General features: G+C 48.9%; 1 pseudogene; it reads right to left on the bottom strand.

The window, feature by feature from the left end:
• Nucleotides 1-232: 232 nt before the first annotated feature.
• On the bottom strand, nt 233-26,861 carry LOC147114971 (uncharacterized; annotated as a pseudogene).

Below are 26,861 nucleotides of genomic sequence, written 5' to 3'. Positions count from 1 at the left end.
GATACGTCCCACCCGTCTTTCTGCATTCTTTCAATTAGGGCACATCTATCCGTCATAAAAGTATCGATGAGGGAGCCCGGGGGCCCCCGCTTCAGATCCTTACTCGACATTATGTCCCTTGGCCACTATCTTCGGCCCCCCGATTCTGAGAACACAAATACCTTTCTCTCGGGGTCCGTCACGTGTAAGTAAAGGTTGGTCCGGCTCCTTTACCTCTCCTCCAGTTCTCCTCCTAGGCTATACCTGGTTTCCCTGGAATCTCCAGTTCTCCTCCCAGGTTATACCTAGTTTCCCTGGAATTACAAGAAATAATGCAGTCTTACGGTTGTTAGTATCCTAGCACAATTTTACATATGCCATCTCACCTCTCTTTTGTTCTTTTAGATCACTCGAGCGTGTGTCCGCTTGATCAGGGCGGCCAGTCACTCGGTGACCCTGCTCGCAGCGCCAATTGTTGTAGCTAATTTGGGGCTACGTGGACCAGGTGATATTCTAGGTCGACACGATCCCAACAGAAGCCTTTGGAGTCAAATAAAACTCTGACCACGAGTGAATGGCAAAGTAAAAGAATGCTTTATTGCAGAGCTCTGGGAGAAGCAGCTGTGCACCCCGTGTGCAATCGCCACACTTCTCGTTTTGTACACTTAAGCCGCCTACTTTTATACAGAGGTCAAAACAACTTAGACGGTTGATTACATAATCCTAGCGACACCCCGTGACATCTAAAACGGTTATCTATTCTTAAGCAAACGGTTACATATTCTAAAACCAGCAATGGCCATATGTTAATTTGGGCCTCTGGCCGCAGACAAGATAAGCAGAAGTCCAACCTATTTTTCGTTGTAAGGTGACCACAATCGTTCAATAACAAAACTGCAGCTGGCATTATCTCATCCCAGCCTACGTGCGAGCTCAGGGGGCCCCTTTGTCAACCAGTTTAATGTCAAGTATCCCGACAGTCTTTGCAAAAGTCCTTAATACTGAAATTCTCCTCAACAACGCAAAATTCACTGCGTGGTTGGCAAAATTTGTCGCAGAGAGGAAACCGTGTATACGTGAAATCCGCGTATGGCAAAACCGCGGTTGGGGCGGGATTCCTGTACATCCAAAGCAGGCAGGAATCACTGCCTGGCCGGCGGGAGGAAAACTTCCGGCCGCAGGAGTCCACCACCAGGGACCCGCGGGAACGGTCCTTGGCACTCAGCTCGATGAGGGGAATCCATGTAATGGGAGATGGGGGTGGGGGAAATCCTGCGCAAGAGTGTTCCAAGGTTTTCTTGTGGGGCCCAGAGGAGCACTGCTGCTCCTCCTGGCCCACGATGAAACTATAAAATGTTTTTAAAACTTACCTCGATGGACTTCCTCTGGTCCTGACTGCTGTTCCTGGCAGATTTGGCCTGGTGGGGGAGCCACATCTTGTGATGTCATCGGAGCTGGCCTGCATATTTAAAGAGGACCCCATCAGCTTGTGGCGGGTGTCCTTGTCGCCTGCAATTTAAAATTGCAGTCAGCAGGATTGGGCAGCAAGCCAGCAATAAGTCTCCGCTCAATTTTAACTGCCCTTGCTGCCCGGTTTCCGCCAGTTGGGGAGGGTTGAAAATCTCTGCTGGAGTCTGGGGTAGATGTCTTGCCTCCTAAAATGACTTTGATATCTATATTTTTGTCCTCCAGCCATATCAAGCCTTTCTTTGTTTACACCTCACCTTGATGATGTCTTTTCAGTTTTCAAGTATTAATATCAATTATCCTTTGTCTTTTTCCTCCTGTTTTAGAGTCATTAATTCATTTTCAAAATATTGTTCGGTCTGGAGAAACTCAGCAACTTTATTTATCTTTTTAGCTGATTCATGGTCACTATCCATACATAAGACCTTCTTGCAATGTCGCTCAAACAATGTGAATGGCTCTACATTTCTGTGAGGTTCTCCTGATCTCCTGCCATAACTTCAGCAGGAGATTGGTCGACCCCTGGAGAAACAGCGTCAATGGAAGTTTTTAACCATTTACACTGTTTCTCCAGGAATTTGTCCAATCTCCCACTATAGACACCTGTAGAAATTCCTGCTCGACTCTATTTTATAATATGAATGATATCACATGTTTGCATTTTGTCGCATTCATCAACATTAACACATGGTAGCACACTCGCCTCTGAGTCAGAAGGTTGTGGGTTCAAGTCCTACTCCAGTCCTTCTCTTAGGCAGTCCCTCGGAACCGAGGATGACTCGCTTCCACATTAAAATTAAGTTCGCAGGTGACTGATAAGTCCAATGCAGGACCTACAGCCTCTGTTACAGGTGGGGCAGATGGTGGGTGAGGTGCTTGGGTTGACATGCGCTCCTTGCGCTGCCTGCGCTTGGCTTCCGCTTGCTCCCGGCGAAGAGGCTCGAGGTGTTCACGCCTTCCCGGATGCTTCTCCACTTTGTGTGGTCTTGGGCCAGGGATTCCCAGGTGTTGGTGGGGATGTTACACCTTTTCAAGGAGGCTTTGAGGGTGTCCTTGAAGCGTTTCCTCGGCCCACCTGGGGCTCTCTCGCCGTGTCGGAGCTCCGAGTAGAGCGCTTGTTTCGGGAGTCTCGTATCGGGCATGCGGACAATGTGACCCGTCCATCGGAGTTGATCGAGCGTGGTCAAAGCTTCGATGCTGGGGATGTTGGCCTGAGCGAGAACACTGATGTCGGTGCGCCTATCCTGCTAATGGATTTGCAGGATCTTGCGGAGGCAGCGTTGGTGGTACCTCTCAAGTGCTTTGAGGTGCCTGCTGTACATGGTCCATGTCTCTGAAGCATACAGCAGGGCGGGTATCTCTACTGCTCTGTAGACCATGAGCTTAGTGCCGGGTTTGAGGTTCTGGTCTTCAAACACTCTCTTCCTCAGGCGACCGAAGTCTGCACTGGCACACTGAAGGCGGTGTTGGACTTCGTCATCGACGTCTGCCCTTGTTGACAGTAGGCTCCCGAGGTATGGAAAGTGATCCACGTTGTCCAAGGCCTTGTCGTGGATTTTTATAATCGGTGGGCAGTATTGTGTGGCGGGGGCAGGTTGGTCGAGGACCTTTGTCTTACGGATGTTTAGTGTAAGGCCCATGCTCTCGTACGCTTCGGTGAAGGTGTTGATGATGGTTTGGAGTTCGACCTCTGAGTGAGCACAGATGCAAGCGTCGTCTGCATACTGTAATTCGACGACCTTGGATCTGGACTGGAGGCGACGAAGGTTGAGCAGTTTCCCGTTTGTTCAGACAGCACCTCAACCAGCCCTTTTACATAGGAGAGCATACTGAGGGTGAGATGGAGCATTGCAGCAAGGAAGATCGAGACGAGCGTTGGTGCGATGACGCAGCCTTGCTTGACCCCGGTTCGTACGTGAATTGGGTCTGTGGTGAAACCATTGGTCAGGATCACGGCTTGCATGTCGTTGTGAAGCAGGCGGAGGATGGTGACAAACTTGAGCACATAAAGCTAGGCTGACACTCCAGTGCAGTGCTGAGGGAGTGCTGCAGATGAGACATAGCACTTTCGGATGAGACATTAAACCGAGACCCAGTCTGCTCTCTCAGGTGGACATAAAAGGCCCCATGGCACTATTTCGAAGAAGAGTAGGGGAGTTATCCCCGGTGTCCTGGCCAATATTTATCCCTCAATTAACATAAAAACAGTTTATCTGGTCATTATCACATTGCTGTTTGTGGGAGCTTGCTGTGCGCAAATTGGCTGCCGCATTTCCCACATTACAACAGTGACTGCACTCCAAAAGTACTTAATTGACTGTAAAGTGCTTTGAGACATCCGGTGGTCGTGAGAGGCGCTATATAAATGTAAGTCTTTTTTCATATGTAAAAGGGCTGGTTGAGGTGCTGTAATTGGTTAACAGTAACCACATGATTGAGTATGTTAACTTACGACTGATCATAAATGAAGATGCTGTTTTGTGGAAATTGCACTCATCCCATTTGATATTAGGAATTTACATTGACTTCAATCGGGCACAGTGTAAAACGGGCTGCCGATTCACAATGAGCACATTCAACGCTACTGGTGTAGACCAATTTCACCACCTAAGGCACATTCCTGGGGTAGCTTGGATGGAGTTTTGCTACACCTGACATGTGAGTCCTTGATGTGTGTCCTGGCACACACTAGGTCCAAAAGATAGAAAGAGTTCCATTCTCTGACACAAATAATGAGCACCAAAGAAATGTAATTAAATAATGTGCAACTGTACTGTCAATTACCAATTTCACACTTTTTGTTGGATATTACAATAGTGGAAAAGTAATAGAGAGCAGTGCTGTTCACTAGACCTTACTTTGCTGGTTACTGTGCTAAATATAATAAAGAAGCTTTTAGTTTTTTTGCAAATACTGGCTGAAATCATGATAGAGTACCAATAAAGAACATCTCCATGGACTGTACAGTGAAATTCAAGGAATGTAAAGATGTATTTTATGTATTTGCACTCCCAGCGCAGAACATTGCCCACCAGGAGTGCATACTCGGTCTTTGGATATAAAGTCATAAGGCATCATAAGGTTTTCCATCCAAAATGGATGGAACATCCTGCAGGGGCTGTTAGTTTCTGTGTACAGATTCACAAAATGCGGTTGTGGCCTGCCAAGCTCTGTATCAAGAACACAAATGCATAAAATGTACCTTCCAGTTTGATTTAAGGAGTCAACCTGACAATTTCTCAAGTTGATCCAACCATCTGTTGCTGTTGTGGTACATGAAAACATCCTGGCCTGGAGTTTCCATTTGGTTGCGCTGGTTTTTTCGGCGTAATTTTTCCAAAATTGGCTAAACCAACCCAAAAGATCGTGAAATTTTAAGCGCAAATTACATCCAGCGTTAACCGAGTTTCCACAAACTTTTTCGCTAGTTTACACAACATCGTGCTAGAAGCCGGCCCCACCAACAAATCTTGCCACGCCCCCAGATCAAATTAATCACCATTGCGAGTTTCTGCTAATTGCGCTCGTTTGCAGGCCGTCAAGGAAGCTCTAAAAATTAAGCTTTTAGGCACAAGGACATGAAGAGGAACATTTTAAAAGATTTTGAATATATATATTTTTTAATTTATTAAGAAACTGACTACTGTACACCAATATAACTAGGAAATGGTTCAATATAGGTTTTTAAAGTCATTTTCAGCAATTTAAAATTGGGTTACCCAAAAGTGGTGGACGGGACTCTGATTAAAATGTTTATTTTTTGTGATAAACCCATTTTCAGCTGTATTAATCAAACTGCTCCAAGTTACTACTCTTTAAATATATCAAGAAATATTTTTTAAAGCAAAATATTTTTTAAATAAAAATGACATTCTAAAACGCTGCCTGATTGCGCTGGTTCATGGCAGATTTTACGTTCAGCGATATGCAAATGAGTTTGAGCGGGAACTTGAGGAAAAAAGCATTTCCCAAAACTGGCGCAGTTTGAGTGCAATTTTTGTGCCCGGATTGCCGATTGCGCCCAAAGCGGAAACTCTTGGGGCTCAATTTTAACTCAGCTGTCAGGCGGGCTTTGAGGCGTGGGGGGGGTTAAAATCGCAAAACCTGGGTGTCAGGACCCCCCCACCCCGGCCTGGTTCCCGAAGCCTAGCCATTTTAACCCAGGCGTGTCTGATGGTCCCGAATCAGTCCCGCCTGCAACAGGCGGGACTGGTCTTTAGGGCCCTTAAACAGCACTCATTGGCCTTTATAATCCCATTTTAACAGGCCCTTGCCTGTTTAACCCTTTTCCCACGTAAAACACGCCTGGTGGGTAACACGCCTGTGAAACCTGGCGGGAGCACTATTGGCTTGCTGACTATCAGCTGCAGGTCAACCATTAAAGAGATTTGATCAGTCATCATTTGCAGGTAGCAGGACTTTGTTGTCTCAGGCCTGGGGCAACTTTTACCAGGCTTAACCACACCTGTGGAAGGTTGGAGCCTCATACACTTCTCCAGTGTGACCTCCTGCGAAACCCCTCTCGCCACCCTCACTCAGCGCTTCCTCAACTGAGGCATCTACCAGAAGCATGGGAGGCCTTTTTTTCCTTCCCTTCTTGGCATTAGAGGACCTCCAGCACCAGGCGCGGCAGCAGCAGAACCAAGAACAACAGCAGCACCAGCAACAGCAGGAGCGACAGGCTGCTGCTCACCCATCTGAGGCAGCACAGGCCAGAAGGGGCCAGTGCATGGAAGCCCGTCGGTGCAGGAGATACCCCCCAAACAGGGTCTACAGACACAGGGTCAGCTACCTCAACGTGACTGAGCAGCAGTGCCAAAGGCGGCTCTGACTTTCGCGACAGGTAGTGACTGACATCTGCGCAATGATACAGCAAGACCTGCTGCCCAGAGGACCAGATGGACACTCCTTACCAGTGGCCATCAAAGTCACCACCACACTCAAATTGTTTGCCTCAGGCTCATTCCAGGGATCATCAGCAGACATCAGCGGCATCACACTTGCATCACGCAGGTAACCGATGCTCTCTTTGCTCTCGCGCACAATCACATCCATTTCACCAGGGATTGCGCAAATGTGATGGTGCGAGCGGTTGGATTAGCTCATCTGGCAGACTTTCCAAGGGTGCAGGGCGTCATTGACTGCACACATGTGGCCCTTAGGGCACCCCATCGCAATCCAGGTATTTTTGTCAACCGCAAGGGCTTCCACTCCCTTAACGTTCAGCTGGTGTGTGACCACAAGAAGGAGATTTTGCATATTTGTGCCAAGTACCCTGGCAGTTGCCATGACTCCTTCATACTGCACCAGTCTAGAGTGCCTCCGCTATTCAGGCTGCCAGACCAACTTCACAGATGGCTACTTGGAGACAAGGGCTATCCCCTGAGGACTAGGCTAATGACACCGTTGAGAAGGCCAGCCAACGAGGCTGAGGAGCGCTACAACTCCAGCCACATTTCCACCAGATCCATAATCGAGCAAACCATCGGTTTGCTGAAGATGCGCTTCAGAAGCCTGGATAGATCAGGTGGAGCCCTGCAGTACTCAGCAGCCAGGGTCTCCAGAATTGTCGGGGTTTGTTGTGCACTTCACAACATGGCACAGCGTCGTGGCTTGCAGATTCCTGAGGACCAAGTGGCTCCTCACATACCCTCCTCAGATGATGATGATGAGGAGGAGGGTGAAAACGAGCATCCTGCAGAGGCCCATCAACCAGCGGCAGCATTACGCGAGAACATTGCTGCCCAGGATGCAAGGAACGCACTCATCCTGGCCAGATTTGCTTAGCCTAGTAAATGAAACTGTTTTGCCTCGCAGCTTCTTACCTGAGCATCGACAATGGCCAAACCCTGCGGATTCCGAGCTATTTGACCAGCATCCTGACAACTGCAAGTAATCCTAAGCCCTCAATGTGAAAGCCCCATTCACGAAATGACACACGCTAGAACTGCAGAAGTTGCCATCAACATTTTAATGCAAACAAACAACTGATGGCATTTTTACAAAATACACAACATTTCACCCAAGTGACTACCCTTGTGACTATTTGTGCTTTATTTTCCTCTTGCGTGTACTCCTACGTAGTGGTTCCCCTGTGGCTTCAGCAGATCTGGAGGCCCCTTGCTCACTTTCCTGCTGCTCCTGTCTCGACACCTTTGGCGGGCGTCCTCTGGGGTGGCGAGCCTGTGAGGGCTCGTCCGCAGTCTGCTGCTCCTGCGGCTGTTCAGGAACTCAGACGTCTATCTCAGTTGGGTGTGGACTCCGGCGGGGCTCTGACTGAGGGCTCTGCAGTGGCATGGAAGTGTGAGCGCTTGGAGAGGAGCTCCCACTTCCTTGAGGTCTGCCACCAACCTCCCTCTCATGGGTCAGGTCCCCCTCAGTGCCTGCAAGTGGCTTGAGAGCACCTTGCTGCACATCAGGGGGGCCATGGGGACCCGTATCTGCAATGGCAGTCCTAATCAGAAGGATTTCCATGAAGGTCTGGTTTCTCTGTTGAATAGATGCCCATCGCTCCTCAAGAGATGTCATTCTATTCTGAACACTCACCATGTTTTCCATACCCTGGCGACTAACCTCCTCCATGGCCATAGCCCTCCTCCCCTCTACCGTAGCCCTCCTCTCCTCTACCATAGCCATCCTCTCCTCTATGGTAGCCAGCCTTACCACGGAGGAAGCAATCATTTCCACGTAGGTAGCCATCCTTTCTGTGTTGATGCGTTCATGCGCCACTGACTCCACAAAGACTCTGCTCATGTTTGCTATGGACTCCTCCATTCACTCCACACTCGCAGCGACCCTGGAGACAAAACCTGCCAGAGACTCCTGCATCTGTGCATGGAGTTCCATCACCTCTGATCTTACGGATGGACCCAGAGGCAGAGGGTTGATGTGCAGCTGAACCGAGCTGGCAGAGTCCTGCGCCCTCCAACGAGGACTCTCCACTGCTGTCCCTGTCTCCACAATCTGCTGATGCTCACTTGTGAGCTGTGATGCACCAGGTGACAACACTACTCTATGCCCCGAAGGTCCCACCGAGGTGTGAGTGTCTGCGCTGGTGCTGGGTGGGCTTATTTCTGCTGACGCGGCGCCCTCAGAGGTTGCAGATTCCTCTGAGGAGTCTGGCATCTCAGGCTCTTCCTCCTGCACACTGGGGACGGGGGCTCTTGATGGTCCTGTGGGGGAGTCAAGGAAAAAGTTAGAGATGTGATGCCAAGGCTACATGCACATTGCATATTGCAGATGATCATAAGTCCATCTGTCACAGCTTCAGAATCATTATCAGCGACTCATGCAATGCCAATGAGAGAGATGGAAAACTATTCTGTCACCAGCTTGCGGGGATGCACCTGTCTGTCCTTCCCCAATTTCCACATCTCTGTTAGCCCCGACAATCTCCAGGACGGCTTCCTCCCAGGGGGTGAGCTGGGCTAATGAGGGTGGCCCTCCTCCTGTCCTGGCTCGCACTCTCCTGTTGTGAGCTCTCTTTTCCTGCAATGAGGGAGACAAGTGGAGGTTGAGTGAGAATGAAGGAGTGAGTGCAGAGATTGCATAGCATAGATACTTAGAAGGAGACAAAGATGGAGTGAGGTTGCAAGACCAAGGGCCCTCCCTGTGTATTGTCAGTTGTGTCCAAAGCATCAGAGTGAGAGGGAGTGTGAGGGCTGCATGGTCGAATAGTTATGTGAATGTGACCATAGAGAGAGAGGGAATGGCTAAGGATGCATGGATGTGAGTGTCAAGTGGGATGTGGAGGAAGAGATTGCTAAAGCTGAGTGCTGGTGAGGAAAGGCAATGGGGATCAGATTGAGGGTGATGGAAACTTCATACTTACTTTTCCAGTGCGATGAAAGTCATAGAATCTTTTCCTGCACTGCATCCAGGTGCACCATGTGAGCTCCAAGGAGCTGACTTCCCCAGCCACCTGTAGCCACACAGCCTTGGTCTGACTGGGAGGCCTCTTCCTCCCTGAAGAAGGGAACAGGACCTCCCTGTGGGCCCTAGCACCATCCAACAATGCCTGGAGTGAAGCCTCATCAAATTTTGGGGCAGCTCTTGCCCTCCCGCTGGCCATTGCTCCTGCAGGCTCCTGTGCCATCTTAATGGTAAAGTTTGGAAGCCTGCAGAAGATGCAAGGCTTGCTGTGGACCTTAAAAGCAGCAGCAATGATGACGTCATATTCTGCGACTTTCTGACTGGAAATACTCAATTGCCAAGGGTTTCCACACGTTGGAAATCAATTGGCCAATTGAGTTAAAATTGCATCAATCTCACAGACCCATTTAGATTCGTGTGGGAATCACGAAATTCGGGGAACCCGACAATTCCCCACACCTGAGTTAAAATTGACCCCTTGGACTTTCATTGTTTAAATAAATGTTAGTGTTTTCCTGGTGGTACAAGCATTTTAATACTTTGCACTCTTAGTCGCTCCTATCATGAAAAACAACCTATTAATTCCAGAAATATGTTTTTCTATCTAATGTTCAGGAACTATCTACAGGAAAGGATGATCCCGAATTAATATTTCAGCTGAAATTAGTCAACATGATCAGCTTTGGGCTCCCATGTTAATTATTACGTGATTAAAAACCTAGGCAAATTTCACTTGGAAGTTGCTTTTCTAATTTAATACAACTAATCTTTCTTCTTGGATCACTGCGAAGTTCACAGCTATTTCTTTTCCAGTGTTCAGAAAACTATCTCTCCAAAATATCCCTCTCTTTGCTTTGTGATTAAAAGCCAATTGGCCACTGCAAACCAAGAAAAACAAACAATAACTTCCACAGATATATTTTCCTCTTTGGTAATAAAGACTCAAATAGACCAGAAAGAGGAGGCGGTAGTAGAGATACAGAAGATTATTTAGAAGATGAACCAGATGGTGCACTTCCTTCTGACATTTTGGATTCAAATAATTGGGAAAATGATGAAAAAAGTAACAGGCTTGCTGCTAGGTATGGTAGAGAGTATAAAAGAACTTTATCTCATCAATAACAAGAATGGACTGCAGCGTATTTTCTTACAGAGTAGCCAAGCTTGATAAGAGTTAGCATTAACATCAAGTCCATGTGTAACTGTTTGAACTTTTCTTCTCAAGTAATATATTCAAGCAAACTAAAGATAAATTGTTTCTTGACATTATTCAGCATTTTGGGCATCATCCTGACTTCACTGTCACCTGTCTAGATCTTCTAGTTGCTATAATGCAACTAGGGTCACTGAATGGCCACCTAAAATAATTCACATTGCAAAATTCAAATGACGTTCAGAGGGTTAACCCTGAATAGGTGTAGTTAATTTAACTCTGATACCATTAGGTCAAAGTAAACACACTACAGTTTATTTTGTTTAAAGACGGGTATTTATCAAAAACATTTATCATTTAGAAACACAACTGAAAGTTGCATGCGTGTAAAGTAATAAAGTCATTTTTATCTTGCTCTATCTTTTCCGTGGTATTACATATCATTTCTCATTTGAGATTGAGAAAGGTTGAAACGTGAAACTGTGTGTTGCATGTCATTTCCCACTGTTTGCTGTTTGCTTATCTCAACTAATTATTTCAATGGGAGCAGTTTGTGTGGTTCTGGTAGTTATAGACCACCATTAGTTTCAATCCATTGCTACAACCTGTAAGATGCCAGTTGTCAAAACAATTAAATAATAGAATAAGTTTAATTTTTCATACAGATGAATCCCTTTATTCCACATCCTTGGAAAAAATGTATTGAGATCAAAATAGTTGATTGACAAAGTGAACAGAACCTGAGTTTTAACACCGAAAGGTATCTATTACATGAGAACTTTCTTCTGGCGCCAAGAGGTATTTAGGCCGTTTGCTTTGCTATTCCACAGGGGAAAGTGTGCTGAAAGTTGTTGATACCTGAGCAACACAACCAGGGTTTCAGAAAGTAAATGAGCTCGAACAATTATTATAAGTCATTTCCTCCGAGGTTATTGAATTCTGACTCTGTGGAAAAGCAATGAATATTTTGACCAGAATTTTCCTCTGACATATGACTGCTTTCTCACATGAAAGGGATATAGAACAACATTGAAAAGACAACTCTGATAAGTTAAAGGGGAAATATCTGTGTAGTAAATAACATTGAGAAAGAATTTTGTAATGCTGCCATTTGTTATTTTGAACACTGATGACTAATAATGCAGCTCCCATAAATTACTTCCCTCTCACCTTTATACAGATATGTTGAAATATTTGGCCTATAAATTTGCGTTCATCATGAAAGTTGCTGGTGTCACCAGCAATTGGAGTTAACGGTCGCTGGAAATGGCCGCAATGTTAAGGAGAATAAATTCGTCTGGGGCTGGAGATTGGTGACGCAGCACTAAACTTCTGTGCAATGCCCTCCTCATGGAATTAGTGGGGACCTCCGAGGCAAAGTTCCCATCCTGAAGTTGCATTCGAGCTTCGCACTGCCTCTAGGAGTGAGGCTGTGGAGGCTCGCAAGGAATTGTGGGCAATTACAAGGGCTATTAATTAAAGGGGCAATGCATTCAGAACTAATAAAAATTAAAAGGCAGTGAAAATGCAGTTTTCAGCCCTTTCTGTCTTTCAAAAAAAAATGACATTAAAAAGAGGTCCCAAATGTGAATTTTCAGCTCTTAAATCTGAATTCACTTCCGAACCTCAAAAAATGGGAAACTTGCTTCAGCATTAACACATATGGCTCAGCAAGCCAAGGAAGGGGCACCCAGGGTCTTGTATGCAACACTGCAGCTTTGTGCAGGGGGTCAACACTGCAAGACAGTGATGGTCAGTAACAGAGGGAAGGTAAGGTGAAGGTATGCTGTAAATCTGAAATGACAGCATAAAATGCTGGAAATACTCAGCTGGTCAGGCAGCATCTCGACCTGAGACGTGAACTCTGTTTCTCTCACCATAGATGTTGCCTGACCAGCATTTTCTGTCTTCTCAGAGGCCTTCCTTTACCATCCAAGGCCTTGCAAGCATCCAACAGCACTCCTTACACACTTAAAATACTTCTAAAATCTATTGCATCAAGCCACTACTTCAACAAAATTTTAAGAAACCCAGACCAAAAACTTCAATCCCAACTTACATGGCGTGCTTAGGACCCAGTGCTAAATTCAGCGCTAGGGCCGAAGTTTGGAGTGGTAATGTTAAGTTGGTGTTGCACACCAATTGACGTCACCATGCTGCCTTTTTTTTCCAAGGTGCTGCCAGTTACCAGCAGCAAAAAGGGAGGGAGGAAAATAGTGGCTGCCGCGGAACCCACCACCAGCTGGCAAAAGAGCGGGGCCGCCATTTTTTTGCCATTTCATGGCACTACGGAGTGGCAGTAAGTAGATAAATATCTAGCCCATTGATTCTTGTAGCTTTACCACTGCTGGTGCAGATGTTGCGATTGAATAATGTGGTAGAATCTTCATTCCTGACTATCCTACCACACACCCATCTTCTGGCGGCAGCACCAAAAGCAGCAGGAGACCAAGGTAGCATGGACCTAAGTGGCGGCAGCACCAAGGATGCAGCAGATAAAAACAGCGGGAGACTAAGGCAGCATGGACCTAAGCGACGGTAGCACTGAGGAGGTGCACCTCCGTCGATTTCAACAACAACAAAAAACAAGGAGTGATGTCACAGGACAGCAGGTAGGTGATTAGTTGGTGAGTATTAATGTTTTTTTCTCTCTAACCTAGTACAGTGGTTTAAACTAGAAGGGGAAAACTATAACGTACATTATTAAATTTATAACTTAACTAGTTAACCTAATTAATATAACTATAAAGAGTCGTTGAATAAAGACTTTAACTAATTAAATAAATAAAATAAGGTTAGACTAAGATATGGCAGGGCAGGTGTGTGTCTGGACTGCAGTATGTGGGAGTTTGTGGACAGCGAGACTGTCCCAAGCGAACACGTCTGCAGTAGATGTCTTTGTCTTGAATCTCTCTGGCTCAGAGCCATTGAGCTGGAGTACGAATTGGAGACACTCCGACACATAAGGGAGGGGGAGGTGTATCTGGACAGTTTGCTCCAGACTTCGGTCACACCTCGTAGAGAGGTGTAGGATCATAATGGGATTGGTGTGAACGATAGTGTGCAAAGTAAGGGGAACCCAGGTGAGATAGAGAACGAGGATCCACAGAAACTGATCCTATCCAACAGGTACAATGTACTTGCTACCTGTGAGGATAAGGATAAAGCCTGTCGGAAGGACAGCCAGAATGCAGACCACGGCACTTTGGATTAGGAGGCTGTCCTAAGGGGGAGGAGGAGGAGGAGGAGAGGAAGTGTAATGTGGTAGGGGATTCTATAATTAGGGGGACAGATAGCATCCTTTGTAAGCAAGATCGAGAGTCCATCAAGGTATGTTGCCTACCTGGTGCCAGGGTAAGGGACATCTCGAACCGACTTGAAAGGATACTGGAGAGGGAGGGGGAGGGTCCAGTCGTTGTGGTCCATGTTGGGACTAACAACATAGAAAAGAGTAGGCAAGAGGTCCTGTTTGGGGAGTACCCAGGAACTAGGAGCTAAATTAAAGAACAGGATCTCAAGGGTTACACTCTCTGGATTATTACACGTGCAAATTGGTGTAGAGATAAGCAGATTAGGGAAGTAAACACATGGCTGACGAAGTGGTGTGGGAAAGAAGCTTGGCACCAGTATTGGGACAGAAAGGAACTGTACTGTTTGGACGGGCTCCACCTGAACCGGTCTGGGACCAGGGTCCTAGCGAAAATGATAAATAGGGTGGTCACAAGGACTTTAAGCTAGTAAATGGGGGGGAGGGCTTAGGGGGAAATTGCAGTACAAATAGTAGTTCAACAACAAACAAAAGGGAAGAAAGTAGAGTCGCAGTCAGAAATTGTGCATTAGGCACTACAGGTAAAGGGAAAACTAAAAAATGTAAAGTGATTAAACCAGGAGAGATAAATAAGAAACATGTGAGTAAAACATCAGAGCTGAAGGACAGGCTAGGGTGTGTGGCCCAAATAAGTGTTCTTTATATAAACGCACGGAGTATAAGGAATAAATTAAATGAACTGCAGGCATGAATTCAAATTGGAGGGTATGACATGGTAGCCATAACTGAGACATGGCTGCAAGACAGTCAGGACTGGGAACTAAATATATCGGGTTATAAGGTCTACAGGACAGATAGGGAAAATGGCAGAGGGGGAGGAGTAGCCTTAGTGATTAAGGATGAAATCACTTCAATGATAAGAGAGGATTTAAAGAGAGGTAAGCAGCCAGTGGAGATCTTATGGGTTGAATTAAGAAATAGGAAAGGATCTAAGCCTGTAGTGGGAGTTGTGTATAGGCCCCCTATATTTATCCAATTGCGATCATAACATGATCGAGTTCAACGTAGCATTTGAAAGGGAGAAACGCAAACAGCTACTAAGAATCTAGATTTAGGTAATGCCGACTTCAACGGGATGAGGCAGAGACTGTCCACAGTAAATTGGGCAAATCTGTTAATGGGTAAAATGACAGAAGATCAGTGGGAGATGTTTAAAAAAGAATTTAAAGTGATACAGAACCAGTTTATACCCCTGAGGGGAAAGAGTTCTACTTACCAAAAAAAACAGCCATGGATAACTAAAATGGTAAGGGACAGCATAAAACTAAAGGAAAGGGCATACAAAAATGCAAAAACTAGCACAGATCCTGGTGAATGGAAAAGATACAAAGAACAGCAAAGGGTCACAAAACAGGCCCGTAATTTCCGATAGGAGGCATTCTGCGTGTGAATACCTCCTATCGGGAAAAAATCTCCGCCCTTACCTGAGGGCTCCCGAGGTCCGGACTCTTCCACTCCTGGGCCTCTCCTGGTGCGCGCACGCAGAGGCCCAGGTATTTCAGGGGCGCATGTGGTTTGCAAGCATCCCTGGGATCACGTGGGCCAGGCAAGCCAATGGGAGAAGGGAATCCCCCTTCATACTTTTGACAGGTCTTTTGAATGAGGGCACTGAAAAAAGACATCAAAACATTAAATAAATTTTTTAAAAACCATCATGTTTTTAAAGAGAGTTAAAATTACATTAAGTTAAATATTTCAAACAAAAATTAAATTTTTTGAAAAAAATAATTCAAGTGTTTTACGGGGCTAAAAATAAACTTACCTTTTTTAAAAGTATTTTTGAATTATAAATGAGTGAAATTTTTTTTTTTTTTTACTTTTTTTAAACTCTTATGCTGGTAAAAGCAGGCCTTACACCTACTTTTACCAGACGTAAGATTTTTTAAGATTTTCAGCGGGCAGAGGTTCTGCAGAAAGCGGAACTCTCCACCCGCAGAGGCCCTTCTTTAGTGCAGGAGTGCGATCTGTCAAGAGGATTCTTGACAGATCGGAAGTGCCGGTTTTCAGCGCATGCCTGCCTGCAACCGGCACTTGCGAGGTCCCTATGGGTGTGTACACTGCTCGTACACACCCGTAGGGATCGGAAATACAGGCCTAGTAAGAGCTACAAAAAGGGAATATGAAGAGAAATTTGCAAGGGATATCAAAATCAATACGAAGAATTTTTAAGTTACATTAGGAAGAAGAGGGTGATCAGGAGCAATGTTGGCCCCTTAAAAACTGAAAGTGGTGATATTTTCAATGACAAGGGGGAAATGGCGGACATGTTGAATAATTACTTTGCATCAGTATTTACAGTAGTAGAAGAGGATAGCATGCCGGAAATCCCAAAGAAACTAATATTGAATCGGGGACAGGGACTCAATAAAATTAACGTAAGTGAATTAACAGTAATGAAGAAAATAATGGCCCTAAAGAGTGACAAATCCCCAGGGCCAGATGGTTTCCATCCCAGGGTTTAAAAGAAGTAGGTGAGCACATTGCCGATGCCCTAACTATAATTTTCCAAAGTTCTCCAGATTGGAAAATTGCACATGTCACTCCGCTTTCTAAGAATGGCAAGAGAGGGAAACCAGGGAATTATAGACCAGTTAGCCTAACATCTGTAGTCGGGAAACCGCTAGAGTCTATATAATTAAGGATAGGGTGACTGAACACCTCGAAAATTTTCATTTGATCAGAGAGAGCCAGCATAGATTTGTGAAAGGTAGGTTATATCTGACAAACCTGATTGAATTTTTTGAAGAGGTGACTAAAGTAGTGGACAGGGGAATGTCTATGGCTGTTATTTATATGGACATCGAGAAGGCATTTGATAAAGTCCCACATAAGAGACTGTTATCTAAGGTAGAAGCCCATGGAATTGAGTACAAATTACTGGCCTGGTTAGTTAATTGGCTGAGCGGCCGGGGACAGAGAGCAGGGATAATGGGTAGATACTCAAATTGGCAGGGTGTGACTAGTGGTGTCCTGCAGGGATCTGTGTTGGGGCCTCAACTATTCACAATATTTATTAACGACTTAGATGATGGCATAGAAAGTCATATTTCCAAATTTGCCGATGACACAAAGATTGGCGGCATTGTACGCAGTGTAGATGAAAGCATAACATTGCAAAGAGATATTGATAGATTAAGTGAATGGGCAAAACTGTGGCAAATGGATTTCAATGTAAGCAAATGTGAGGTCATTCACTTTGGACCTAAAAAGGGTGCTTTCTAAATGGTAAAAAGTTAAAAACATTGGATGTTCCAAGAGACTTGGGGGTTCAGGTACATAGATCATTAAAATGTCATGAACAGTTGCAGAAAATAATCAAAAAGGCTAATGGAATGCTGGCCTTTATATCTAGAGGGCTAGAGTACAAGGGGTAGAAGTTATGCTGCAGCTATACAAAACCCTGGTTAGACCACACCTGGAGTACTGTGAGCAGTTCTGGGCACCACACCTTAGGAAGGATACATTGGCCTTGGAGGGAGTGCAGTGTAGGTTTACCAGAATAATACCTGGACTTCAAGGGTTAAGTTATGAGGAGAGATTACACAAATTATGGTTGTATTCCCTAGAATTTAGAAGGTTAAGGGGTGATCTGATTGAAGTTTTCAGGATATTAAGGGGAACAGATAGGGTAGCTAGAGAGAACCTATTTCCGCTGGTTTGGGATTCTAGGACTAGGGGGCATAGACTAAAAATTAGAGCCAGACCTTTCAGGAGTGAAATTAGGAAACACTTCTACACACAAAGGATGGTAGAAGTTTGGAACTCTCTTCTGCAAATGGCAATTGATGTTAGATCAATTGTTAATTTTAAATTGGAAATTGATAGCTTTTTGTTAACCAAGGTATTAAGGAATATGGGTCAAAGGCGGGTATCTGGAGTTAGATCGCAGATCAGCCATGATCTCACTGAATGGCCGATGAGCCTCGAGGGGCTGAATGACCTACTCCTGTTCCTATGGTCCTATGTTCCCCAAAGAAGTCTCATTAGGATTTTTTACTTAAGTTACAAAGTTGTCAAAAGCTACCTATAATTATAGAAAATTGATTCATTTGGGAAAAAAAGCTTCACAACTATTAAACAATTAAAGTTAGACAGAACTGCAGCTCCCCATGTCAGATTGCTACAGATCAAAAATGTCTGAATTATCAAATAGACGAGTAATGCTTTACACTTTGTACTGATGTAAAACAACATTAGCTTTGCATCAATACAAACTGTGCAGCATAGACTAGGTGTGGAGTCACAAATAGAATTTAGGCAAGAAATACATGACCACCTTCAGGGGGTAATTTCACACTCCTTTGTCTTCACAACTACAACAGCAACAATAACAACTTATATTTATATAGAACTGTTAACACAGTAAAACATCCCAAGGCACTTCACAGGAGCATTATCAAACAAAACTTGACACTGAGCCACATATGGAGATATTAGATGTATAAAATTCTTAAGGGGTTTAACAGGGTAGATGCTGGGAGGATGTTTCCCCTGGCTGGGGAATCTAGAACCAGGGGTCACCGTATCAGAATAAGGGGTCGGCCATTTAGGACTGAGATGAGGAGAAATTTCTTCACTCAAAGGGTTGTGAACAAAATTCCCTCTATGCTGCATAGCCGCAAAACTGTGAGTGGGTCGTGAACACCTCATCAGACTCAGATTCCAGTGAATTAACCCCAGATCTCTGTTGCTCACCACATCCCCATCATACCATCCCTCTGTCATGGAATATCACAGCATCCTGCTGGGCACAAAGCTGAAATGGGAGATACTACAAAATATTCCAAACAAAATTAATTCATTTATCAAAAATCACCACACATATTTACAGTAACGATATCAACTAATCATCCTTGTGCAATCCTTAGTGCCTGCCATTCGGGTACCCTTTCCTGATCTAGTGCTCCTAGAAGTGCTCCCCCAGTGGCTGCAGCATGGCTGGTGGAAGGCTGCTGAGTTTCCATGGGGGAGATTTCAGATGGTCTTGCAGGACGAGCTCGAGCAGCCCTGGACCTTGAAGATCTGGCTGCAATTTGCCCCACCTTGGCATGGGCGGCAGCAGTCCAGGCTGGCTGACTAACTGGCAGTGGTAAGGGAACTGGTGGAGTAGCAGTGGTGGGAACAGGAATGCTGTCATCTTGAGAGAGAACAGCAGGTCCTGCTCTACTGACCCACTGCCACTCCCCGGGGCGGCGCCTCAGCAATCCTAGCAATCTGATAAAGCACAGATTGCTGGGCTGCTGCGACACCCTGCAAGCCCCGGTCGACAGTGGTAAACCCAGCCATGATGGCAGCAGTCAGAGCTTGGGTGGAATCAAGCTAAGACTGCATGATGGAGATCTGAGCATGGGTGGCATTAATCAGAGACTGTTTGAGAGCAGTCTGAGTTTGGATGGCACCAAACAGAGACTGCAAGAGAGCGGTCTGCACTTCTACTGCAGCAGTAAGACATTGCGTAGCTTCCACCTGTGCTGCAATGGCAGCCACATGACACAAACCATCATGTCTGGGTCGGCACGGTCTCTTCGGGAATCTTCCATCATTTCCAGCGAGAAATCTTGGGCTCCAAGCTCTGCGCAGAGCGCCGTGCAATGTTGGAGGCAGACGCATCCATGCTCCTTTACATTGCCAAGAGGCTCTCTGGCAGGCTTGCCATTGCACTGAGCAATTTGGTGTGCATGCCCATCACCCTTCTTCTGAATGCTGCACCATTTTTTTTTTGATATTCGTTCATGGGATGTGGGCGTCATTTGCAAGGCCAGCATTTATTGTCCACCCCTAGTTTCCCTTGAGAAGGTGGTGGTGAGCCGCCTTCTTGAACCATTGCAGTCCATGTGGATTAAGGTACTCCCGCAGTGCTGTTAGGGAGGGAGTTTCAGGATTTGACCCAGCAACGATGAAGGAACAGCGATATATTCCAAGTCAGGATGGTGTGTAACTTGGAGGTGGTGGTGTTCCCATGCGCCTGTTGCCCTTGTCCTTCTAGGTGGTAGAGGTCACGGGTTTGGGACGTTCTGCCGAAGAAGCCTCGGCGAGTTGCTGCAGTGCATCTTGTAGATGGTACACACTGCAGCCACAGTGCGTTGGTGGTGGAGGGCATGAATGTTTAAGGTGGTGGATGGGGTGCCGATCAATCGTGCTGCTTTGTTTTGGATGGTGTTGAGCTTCTTGAGTGTTGTTGGAGCTGCACTCATCCAGGCAAATGGAGAGTATTCCATCACACATTCCTGACGTGTGCCTTGTAGATGGTGGAAAGGCTTTGGGGAGTCAGGAGGTGAGACACTCACCGCAGAATACCCAGCCTCTGACCTGCTCTTGTTGCCACAGTATTTATGTGGCTGGTCTAGTTAAGTTTCTGGTCAATGGTGACCCCCAGGATGTTGATGATGGGGGATTCGGCGATGGTAATGCCATTGAATGTCAAGGGGCGGTGGTTAGACGTTCGCTTGTTGGAGATAGTCATTGCCTGGCACTTGTGTGGCGCAAATGTTACCTTGTGGCGACACGCCACCATTGGACATAATCCGCTCACGGCAGCACGGACAGTTTACGCAGGCGCACTGCCGGCAGCAGCCGCCCCCAGCCGTGGGCCCTTTCCTCCGGCAACTTGTTTCCCGCAGGGACAGGCTGCTGGGAGCACTTCCTGTCTGGGGAGTATTTAAGTGGTTGCGCGGGCTTTTTAACTTCACTTGTTTTGCCATGATGTAAATTAAAGCAGTTGTGTTCCATCAACTCTGGTCTCGACTCCCACGTTTGCCGCGGTATCTCAACACTGGTGACCCCGACGCTCAGGACGAATCCTAAGCTATCATGGCGGATACAAACGCAGTCACGGTTAAACTATCGGACTTTTGGGAGAACCTGGCCGAGGCCTGGTTCGTTCAAGCCGAGTCCAGATTCCGGCTGAGAAGCATTACAGTCGACGCCACGAAGTACGACTACCTTGTCGCCTCTCTCACCTGCGCCACAGTCCCCAAGGTTGGGGCAGCGCTGCAGGATCCACCAGAGGAAGGCAAGTACGAACATCTGAAGGCCGCGCTCCTTAAAAAATTTCAGGCGTCCTCCTACCAGCGCAACTGCCAACTCCTCGACCTCCCAGGCCTTGGTGACGCTTCACCATCAGACCTGCTTTCCCACATGCTGTCCCTCTCGGACGACAAAAAACCCGGCGCCCTCTTTCGCACGCTTTTCATTCGGCAGCTCCCCGCCAGCATTCGCCCGCTCATTGTGGAGTCTGGCTCCATGGACCTGAACGAGATAGCCGAAAAGGCCGACCGGCTGCTCTCCGCGCAGACCGCCCGCGACGTCGCACCCGACCTCACGGCAACAACCACGCGGTCCCCCCGGCCCACTAGGCCCGACCGCCCTTCCACTCCGGGTCACTGCTACTACCACACCTGTTTTGGCACTAGGGCCCAACGCTGCACGCCGCCGTGCACTTTCAAACCCCCCCCGGCACCGGCCCCCACGATGGCCACGGGGCAAAAGGGGCCCCTACTGTACGTCACCGACGACAGCACCAACCGCCGATTTCTGTGCGACACAGGAGCCCAGCACAGCATCACCCCCGCCTCCGCCCTCGAAATCCAACGCGGCGCACAGGGTATCACGCTGGCTGCAGCCAATGGCTCTGACATCCGCACATACGGCACCCGCATGGTCACGCTCGACCTCGCAGGCCGCCGCTACCGCTGGGAGTTCCTCACAGCCAAGGTCCTCTGCCCACTCATCGGCGCCGACTTCCTATGCGCCCACGGCCTCCTTGTCGACATTCCGAGGCACCGCCTCGTCGACATCAACACTATGGCCCCCATCCCTGGTGCATTCACTCCGGCCCGTTCGGCCGGCCTGACGACCTACTGCCTCGCCAGAGCCACGGACGACTACTCGGCACTGCTAGCCGAGTTTCCCGCCCTCACTAACCCGACCTTTTCGGCCAAAGCCGCCAAACACGGTGTGGAGCACTATATCCCCACCACCGGCCCCCTGGTCTCTGCCCACGCCCGCAGACTCGACCCGGCCAAGCTGGAAATCGCGCGGGCCGAGTTCACCACCATGGAGCAACTCGGCATCATCCGCCGCTCCAGCAGCCCTTGGGCCTCACCCCTCCACATCGCCCCCAAGCCCAGCGGAGGCTGGCGCCCCTGCGGGGACTACCGCCGCCTCAACGACGCCACCACCCCCGACCGATACCCGGTGCCGCACATCCAGGACTTCTCGGCCCGACTGGCCGGACAAACCGTCTTCTCCAAGGTCAACCTGGTGCACGGTTACCACCAAGTCCCCGTACACCCCGCGGACATCCCCAAAACGGCCGTCATCACCCCATTCGGCCTGTTCGAGTTCCTGAGGATGCCTTTCGGCCTCAAGAATGCAGCCCAGGCTTTCCAGCGCCTTATGGACTCAGTCCTCCGGGACCTGAACTTCCTATTCGTCTATTTAGACGACATTCTCGTGGCCAGCTCCTCCAAACAGGAACACCTCGAACACCTTCGCATCCTGTTCGGGCGCCTAGCCCAACACGGGCTCATCCTCAGCCCGGCGAAGTGCCAATTCAGCCTAGCCGAGATCGACTTTCTCGGCCACCACATCACCCCTGCTGGGGCCATCCCCCTGCCCAACAAGGTGCAGGCCGTCCAGCAATTCCCCCGCCCCAAAACCATCAAGGGCCTCCAGGAGTTCCTCGGGATGGTGAACTTCTACAACAGGTTCATCCCCAGAGCTGCAGCTCTCATGAAGCCCCTATACGACTCCCTCCGAGGTAAATCCGGCAAGATGGCCGTAGCCTGGACCGCTGACATGTCAGCCGCTTTCGACGCCACCAAAAACGCGCTCGCCGACGCCACCCTGCTCGCGCACCTGAGGGCCGATGCCCGGGTTGCGCTCACCACCGACGCCGCCGACCATGCGGTTGGAGCCGTGTTCGAGCAGTGGGTCAATGGCGCGTGGCAGCCACTTGCCTTCTACAGCCGCCAACTGCGCCCCCCGGAGGTCAAATACTCTACTTTCGACCGCAAGCTCCTCGCGCTCCACCTGTCGGTCCGCCATTTCAGGTTCCGCCTGGAGGGCCGCCCCTTTACCGCGTACGTGGACCACAAGCCGCTCACATACGCGATGGCCAAGAACACCGACCCCTGGTCCGCTAGGCAGCAACGCCAGCTCGCGGCCGTGTCCGAGTTTACTACGGGCATCCAGCATGTCTCCGGTAGAGACAACGTTGTCGCCGACTGCCTTTCCCGTCCCGCCATCTGCGCGAATCACCTAGCGGTCGACTACGCGCAACTAGCAGCGGCCCAGCTCACGGACCCAGACCTCCTCTCGGCGGCTACCAGCCTGCCAGGGCTACGCCTAGCCAAGGTCGCGCACGGGCCCGAAGCCACGGCAGTCACTTGCGACGTCTCACTCGGCCAACCCAGGCCAGTTGTCCCTGCAACCTGGCGCCGCCGCATCTTCGACGCACTCCACGGGCTCTTCCATCCGGGTTCCCGCGCATCCGTCAAACTCCTCTCCCAGCACTTCGTCTGGCGCGGCCTCAGCAAAGATGTTCGGACTTGGGCCAACTCCTGCCTTGCCTGCCAACGGGCTAAGGTGCAGCGGCACACAAAAGCACCCCTGGGAGACTTCGAGGTACCCAGCCGCTGCTTCGACTACGTACACGTCGACATCGTTGGTCCTTTGCCGCCATCGCAAGGCCAAACTTATCTCCTCACGATGGTCGACCGCTACACACGCTGGCCTGAGGCAGTGCCGCTGACCTCCACCACCACAGCCGAAATCGCCAGGGCGTTTGTTAACACCTGGGTTGCGAGGTTCGGCGTACCGGCCGACATAACCTCCGACAGAGGCGCCCAGTTCACCTCCAAACTCTGGACGGCCACAGCACGCAACCTCGGGGTGACGCTCCACTGAACCACGGCGTACCACCCGCAGGCCAATGGGCTGTGTGAATGCTTCCACAGGTCACTCAAGGCCTCACTCCGCGCCAGTCTGCAGGACAGTACCTGGACTGACCGCCTACCGTGGGTGCTACTAGGCCTACACACCGCGGTCAAGGAAGACCTCCAGTCCTCAGCAGTGGAGTTAGTCTACGGACAACTGCTGCGCGTACCAGGCGAATTCCTCCCAGAGGCTACCACGCCTTGGTCGGCCGAACAGCAGCGGCTCAACTCTTTCTCTTCCGCTCAACAGTTCGCCCCACTTCCGGTTAACAGACACGGCAAACACGCACCTCACGTCCCGCCAAACTTACAGCAGGCACGCTTCGTCTTCGTGCGACACGACGCACACCGCGGACCCCTGCGACCCCCGTACGACGGACCGTACGAGGTACTACAAACCGGGGACAAGGTCTTCAAGCTGCGACTCGGCGACAGGGTCGAAACGGTCTCCATCGACCGACTTAAACCAGCACACACAGAACCAGGGGAACAGGTCCCCGTGGCCCGACCTCCAACTAGAGGCCGTCCCGCCAGCAAGCCAGCACAGCCAGCGGTGAACCGCCCGGCCCCACCAACTAGACCGGTGGCCACTCAGAGCCGCTCCGGCAGAACTATTAGACCACCGTCACGACTCGTCCACTCCTCCTAAGCGGATTCTGGGGGGAGCTCTGTGGCGACACGCCACCATTGGACATAATCCGCTCATGGCGGCACGGACAGTTTACGCAGGCGCACTGCCGGCAGCAGCCGCCCCCAGCCGTGGGCCCTTTCCTCCGGCAACTTGTTTCCCGCAGGGACAGGCTGCCGGGAGCACTTCTTGTCTGGGGAGTATTTAAGTGGTTGCGCAGGCTTTTTAACTTCACTTGTTTTGCCATGATGTAAATTAAAGCAGTTGTGTTCCATCAACTCTGGTCTCGACTCCCACGTTTGCCACGGTATCTCAACAACCTGCCACTTATCAGCCCAAGCCTAAATGTTGTCCAGGTCTTGCTGCATTCAGGCATGGACTACTTCATTATCTGAGGAGTTGCGAATGGCACTGAACACTGTGCGGTCATCCGCGAACATCCCCACTTCTAACCTTATGATGGAGGGAAAGTCATTGATGAATCAGCTGAAGATGGTTGGGCCTAGGAAACTGCCCTGAGGAACTCCTGCAGTGATGTCCTGGGGCTGAGATGATTGGAATCCAACAACCACAACCGTCTTCCTTTGTGCTTGGTATGACTCCAGCCAGTGGAGCGTTTTCCCCCCGACTCCCATTGACTTCAGTTTTACTAGGGCTCCTTGATGCCACACTCAGTCAAATACTGCCTTGGTGTCAAGGGCAGTCACTCTCACCTCACCTCTGGAATTCAGCCCTTTTGTCCATGTTTGGACCAAGGCTGTAATGTGGTCTGGAGCCGAGTGGTCCTGGCGGAACCCAAACTGGGCATCAATGAGTAGGCTATTGGTGAGCAATGTGCTGCTTGACAGCACTGTTGACAACACCTTCCATCACTTTGCTGATGATTGAGAGTAGACTGATGGGGCGGTAATTCGCCGGATTGTATTTGTCCTGCTTTTTGTGAACAGGACATACCTGGGCAGTTTTCCACATTATCGGATAGATGCCAGTGTTATAGCTGTACTGGAACAGCTTGGCTAGATGCACGGCTAGTTCTGGAACACAAGTCTTCTGCAAAACAGCCAGGATGTTGTCGGGGCCCATAGCCTGTGCTGTATCCAGTGCGCTCAGCCATTTCTCATTATGACGTGGAGTTAAATGAATTGGCTGAAAACTGCCTTCTGTGCAGGTGGGGTCCACAGGAGGAGGTCCTCATCTCAGTCCTGTGCAACAGAGCCCGTGTGCAAACTCGCCCTCTGGGGAGCTGGCCCCCGAGCTACCCTTTCCCCCTGGTCTTGCTGCAGTCCACTTATGCCCGGTGTCTCACCCTGTGCAGATCCCACTGCTGCTCTAGCCTCTAAACTACGTGCAGTGCCAGTTTCTGAGCTGGTGTCTGCGAGTGACAGATGCAGTGACGCAGCGTCTTCTTCTTCTTCCTCCTCACTCTTGTGCATTGCCAGGGACAGGTTGTTCTGGTGCTTGTTGTTGATTATCTGAAAGCAGAAAGCCACAAGATTCGGGTTATGGGCAGGGGAGGGCAGGGGGAAGCAAGATATGCATGCATACAGCATGAGTAGCTTGAAAGTGAGAAGAGATTGTGCGATGAGGGGGAAGTAGGATGTGAGAAGAAGGATTAGGAATGACCATACCGTTGTTGTCCCCAAGGGGTTCAACCTTGCCTGTTGCCACAGCCTCTATGATCTGCTACCCAATTTTCTCCAGAACTCTCTCCTCTAGCTGGCTGAGATCCTGGATGTCAGCTTGCCACCACCCCGCCCCCCCGCCCCCCACCCGCCTGTCTGCTGCTGCTCCTGGCGATTGTGCACAACCTTGGCCTGCAAGAGAAAGAGAAGTGTGTGAGTGAGTGTGGTTCAATGTGTTTGGGTAATGTGCTTGCCATAGTTGAATAGCTGTCAGTATGCGCAAGGTGTGCAGGGATGAGTGTTGCAGCAGTGGTAAGGTTGTAAGGGTGCAGTGAAGTTCTGATTGTAAGGTGTGAGTGGTGATAGGTAGAGATTGTTGGTAGGTGAGTGCTAGGGTTTGGTGCATTGACCAATGAGGTAAGAATGGATGGAGAGTGGAAAGCCTGCAGAATCTGTGCTGGAAGTGGACTGAGAAACAGCTTGTGGCTGAGGAAAGTGATGATCTGTCAAGTGAGAGCTTTTACTGCACATTTGATGCTGTCAAGTAATCAGCTGGAGCAATGGCCATTCAACTCCCGCCTCAGGTTCACAGATGTGGTCCCCGAGCAGTGTGGACCCCGTGGGCGAGCAGTTAAAGTTAAAAGGTAAGGTTAAAGGTATTATTAAAGGTCTATCAGCAACCCAATCATTGGTTTAATTGGGTCGCCCGCCTCTGCGGGTCAGATCGGAGATCACACAGGCGCCTGTGGGAAAGGCGTGTTGCAGCGGGTTGACAGTGGGGTCCCGTCACAAAAACATCTGGTAACCATTAACATTTGCTTCCTGCCGCTGAGCCAATTGTGGATCCAACTTACCACTTTACCTTGGATCTCAT

The sequence above is a fragment of the Somniosus microcephalus genome, chromosome 7, assembly GCF_052327205.1.
Source record: "Somniosus microcephalus isolate GS21.2 chromosome 7, FLI_Smic_1.0, whole genome shotgun sequence".
Classification (NCBI taxonomy): Eukaryota; Metazoa; Chordata; class Chondrichthyes; order Squaliformes; family Somniosidae; genus Somniosus; species Somniosus microcephalus.
This window is presented reverse-complemented; position numbering and strand designations above follow the sequence as displayed.